Here is a 5,000-nt window from a genome sequence, read left to right on the forward strand (position 1 = left end):
AGAAACAGCAACTCTGATCATATCTATCTCATCATATGACCTTCCTCACTCTGCACAGACCCTCACTGATCACAAGTCTCTGTCTCTCTGTGGGGGGGGGGGGGGGGGGGGGGGGGGTGTCTCATGTGTGTGCGTCTCGTGTGTGTGAGCCTGTATGTTTGTGAGTGTGTGTGTGTGTGTGTCCTGGTCTAGAGGAGGGACACCACACTGGTCGGTCACATTTCTCACTGACACGTTGAGTGGAACAATGTGCTCTGCTGCTTTCCACCAGTGTCAAAGATAAACATACAGGACTGTGTGGTGTGTGTATATGTGTGGTGTGTGTGTGTGTGTGTGGTGTGTGTGTATATGTGTGGTATGTGTGTGTGGTGTGTATATGTGTGGTGTGTGTGTGGTGTGTGTGTGTGGTGTGTATATGTGTGTGTGTGGTGTGTATATGTGTGGTGTGTATATGTGTGGTGTGTATATTTGTGGTGTGTATATGTGTGTGTGGTGTGTATATGTGTGTGTGTATATATATGTGTGTGTGTGCGATGTGTATATGTGTGTGTGTATGTATATGTGTGTGTGTGTATATATGTGTGTGTGTGTGTATATGTGTGTGTGTGTATATGTGTGTGTGTGTGGGTGTGTATATGTGTGTGTGTATATGTGTGTGTGCATATGTGTGTGTGTGTATATGTGTGTATATGTGTGTGTGTGTGTGTGTGTGTGTGTGTGTGTGGTGTGTATATGTGTGTGTGTATATGTGTATATGTGTGTGTGTATATGTGTATATGTGTGTGTGTGTGTGTGTGTGTGTATATATGTGTGTGTGTGTATATGTGTGTATATGTGTGTGTGTGTGTGTGTGTGTGTGTGTGTGTATATGTGTGTGTGTGTGTGTGTGTGTATATGTGTGTGTGTGTGTAAATCTGTAGGCCCGGTTTGGCCGTCATTGTAAATAAGAATTCGATCTTAACTGACTGGCTAAATAATACAGTTTAAATCAAATACATTGTAAGATTTTTCAGTTCAGCCTAAAAGTACATCATATTTCAGATGTGCATCAAAGTTCCTGACCTCTGAGTTACACAGAGAGGAGGGGCCTCAAGACTTCAGAGGAGGGGCCTCAAGGCTACAGAGGAGGGGCCTCAAGGCTACAGAGGAGGGGCCTCAAGGCTACAGAGGAGGGGCCTCGAGGCTACAGAGGAGGGGTCTCGAGGCTACAGAGGAGGGGTCTCAAGACTTCAGAGGAGGGGCCTCAAGGCTACAGAGGAGGGGTCTCGAGGCTACAGAGGAGGGGTCTCAAGACTTCAGAGGAGGGGCCTCAAGGCTACAGAGGAGGGGCCTCGAGGCTACAGAGGAGGGGCCTCAAGGCTACAGAGGAGGGGCCTCAAGGCTACAGAGGAGGGGCCTCAAGGCTACAGAGGAGGGGCCTCAAGACTTCAGAGGAGGGGCCTCAAGGCTACAGAGGAGGGGTCTCAAGACTTCAGAGGAGGGGCCTCAAGGCTACAGAGGAGGGGCCTCAAGGCTACAGAGGAGGGGCCTCAAGGCTACAGAGGAGGGGCCTCGAGGCTACAGAGGAGGGGTCTCGAGGCTACAGAGGAGGGGTCTCAAGACTTCAGAGGAGGGGCCTCAAGGCTACAGAGGAGGGGTCTCGAGGCTACAGAGGAGGGGTCTCAAGACTTCAGAGGAGGGGCCTCAAGGCTACAGAGGAGGGGCCTCGAGGCTACAGAGGAGGGGCCTCAAGGCTACAGAGGAGGGGCCTCAAGGCTACAGAGGAGGGGCCTCAAGGCTACAGAGGAGGGGCCTCAAGACTTCAGAGGAGGGGCCTCAAGGCTACAGAGGAGGGGCCTCAAGGCTACAGAGGAGGGGCCTCAAGGCTACAGAGGAGGGGCCTCAAGACTTCAGAGGAGGGGCCTCAAGGCTACAGAGGAGGGGCCTCAAGGCTACAGAGGAGGGGCCTCGAGGCTACAGAGGAGGGGCCTCAAGGCTACAGAGGAGGGGCCTCGAGGCTACAGAGGAGGGGCCTCAAGGCTACAGAGGAGGGGCCTCGAGGCTACAGAGGAGGGGCCTCAAGGCTTCAGAGGAGGGGCCTCGAGGCTACAGAGGAGGGGTCTCAAGGCTTCAGAGGAGGGGCCTCGAGGCTACAGAGGAGGGGCCTCAAGGCTACAGAGGAGGGGTCTCAAGACTTCAGAGGAGGGGCCTCAAGGCTACAGAGGAGGGGCCTCAAGGCTACAGAGGAGGGGCCTCAAGGCTTCAGAGGAGGGGCCTCGAGGCTACAGAGGAGGGGCCTCAAGGCTACAGAGGAGGGGCCTCAAGGCTTCAGAGGAGGGGCCTCGAGGCTACAGAGGAGGGGCCTCAAGGCTACAGAGGAGGGGCCTCAAGGCTACAGAGGAGGGGCCTCGAGGCTACAGAGGAGGGGTCTCGAGGCTACAGAGGAGGGGCCTCAAGGCTACAGAGGAGGGGCCTCAAGGCTACAGAGGAGGGGCCTCGAGGCTACAGAGGAGGGGCCTCAAGGCCACAGAGGAGGGGCCTCAAGGCTACAGAGGAGGGCCCTCAAGGCCACAGAGGAGGGGCCTCAAGGCTACAGAGGAGGGGCCTCAAGGCTGGATGTTAATAGTCTGGCCACATAGAGGAGGGCCCTCAAGGCCACAGAGGAGGGGCCTCAAGGCTACAGAGGAGGGGCCTCAAGGCTACAGAGGAGGGGCCTCAAGGCTGGTCTAGATAGAAGGGGTGGGCAGTTCCAGTCCTCGAGGGCCTGATTGGTGTCACAGTTTTGCCCCAGCTAATACACCTGACTCCAATAATCACCTAATCATGATCTTCAGTTTAGAATGTAACGTGATTAATCAGGTGTGTTTATTAGGGATGGGGGAAAAGTGTGACACCAATCAAGGCCCTGGAGGACTGGAGTTGCCCAGGACAACCGACATGGTCTAATTCAGAGTGAACGTGAGAATCAGCTTCAAGTTGCTCCTCACCCTCAAAATGGCCGACAGTAACTGTTGTTAACGTGACTCCATTACCAGAACAGGAACCAAGTTTAACTTTAATGAACATGTAATAATTCAAAACTATCATTAACTAGGATTCAAATCTGAACCGAAAACGTTTAAAACCACAGGCTACACTATTTACAAATCAGATCGCCAAGACAACTGTCTGGACGAGCTTCAGAAATCTACCAACCGGTTTCTAAATCAGATCGCCAAGACAACTGTCTGAACTATAGAAATCTACCAACCGGTTTCTAAATCAGATCGCCAAGACAACTGTCTGAACTATAGAAATCTACCAACCGGTTTCTAAATCAGATCGCCAAGACAACTGTCTGAACTATAGAAATCTACCAACCGGTTTCTAAATCAGATCACCAAGACAACTGTCAGAACTATAGAAATCTACCAACCGGTTTCTAAATCAGATCGACAAGACAACTGTCTGAACTATAGAAATCTACCAACCGGTTTCTAAATCAGATCGCCAAGACAACTGTCTGAACCATCGCCATCGTTCTGCCCCTGAACAGGCAGTTAACCCACTGTTCCCAGGCCGTCATTGAAAATAAGAATTTGTTCTTAACTGACTTGCCTGGTTAAATAAAGGTAAAAAAAAAAAAAAAAAAACTGTCTGAACTATAGAAATCTACCAACCGGTTTCTAAATCAGATCGCCAAGACAACTGTCTGAACTATAGAAATCTACCAACCGGTTTCTAAATCAGATCGCCAAGACAACTGTCTGAACGAGCTTCAGAAATCTACCAACCGGTTTCTAAATCAGATCACCAAGACAACTGTCTGAACGAGCTTCAGAAATCTACCAACCGGTTTCTAAATCAGATCGCCAAGACAACTGTCTGAACTATAGAAATCTACCAACCGGGTTCTAAATCAGATCACCAAGACAACTGTCAGAACTATAGAAATCTACCAACCGGTTTCTAAATCAGATCGACAAGACAACTGTCTGAACTATAGAAATCTACCAACCGGTTTCTAAATCAGATCGCCAAGACAACTGTCTGAACTATAGAAATCTACCAACCGGTTTCTAAATCAGATCGCCAAGACAACTGTCTGAACTATAGAAATCTACCAACCGGTTTCTAAATCAGATCGCCAAGACAACTGTCTGAACTATAGAAATCTACCAACCGGTTTCTAAATCAGATCACCAAGACAACTGTCTGAACGAGCTTCAGAAATCTACCAACCGGTTTCTAAATCAGATCGCCAAGACAACTGTCTGAACTATAGAAATCTACCAACCGGTTTCTAAATCAGATCGCCAAGACAACTGTCTGAACCATAGAAATCTACCAACCGGTTTCTAAATCAGATCGCCAATACAACTGTCTGAACTATAGACATCTACCAACCGGTTTCTAAATCAGATCACCAAGACAACTGTCTGAACGCCCTTCAGAAATCTACCAACCGGTTTCTAAATCAGATCACCAAGACAACTGTCTGAACTATAGAAATCTACCAACCGGTTTCTAAATCAGATCACCAAGACAACTGTCTGAACTATAGAAATCTACCAACCGGTTTCTAAATCAGATCGCCAAGACAACTGTCTGAACTATAGAAATCTACCAACCGGTTTCTAAATCAGATCGCCAAGACAACTGTCTGAACCATAGAAATCTACCAACCGGTTTCTAAATCAGATCGCCAAGACAACTGTCTGAACTATAGACATCTACCAACCGGTTTCTAAATCAGATCACCAAGACAACTGTCTGAACGCCCTTCAGAAATCTACCAACCGGTTTCTAAATCAGATCACCAAGACAACTGTCTGAACTATAGAAATCTACCAACCGGTTTCTAAATCAGATCACCAAGACAACTGTCTGAACTATAGAAATCTACCAACCGGTTTCTAAATCAGATCACCAAGACAACTGTCTGAACGAGCTTCAGAAATCTACCAACCGGTTTCTAAATCAGATCACCAAGACAACTGTCTGAACTATAGAAATCTACCAACCGGTTTCTAAATCAGATC

The 5,000-nt window shown here is 48.6% G+C and overlaps 1 protein-coding gene across 5 annotated transcripts in view; it reads right to left on the reverse strand.

Moving 5' to 3' along the window:
• LOC110515513 (regulator of G protein signaling 12) overlaps positions 1–5,000 on the reverse strand; it is a 150,419-nt gene that overhangs the window by 66,378 nt on the left and 79,041 nt on the right. The window lies entirely within an intron of this gene.

Source organism: Oncorhynchus mykiss, chromosome 19 (genome assembly GCF_057628025.1).
Source record: "Oncorhynchus mykiss isolate SJ-2025 chromosome 19, ASM5762802v1, whole genome shotgun sequence".
NCBI classification, from domain to species: domain Eukaryota; kingdom Metazoa; phylum Chordata; class Actinopteri; order Salmoniformes; family Salmonidae; genus Oncorhynchus; species Oncorhynchus mykiss.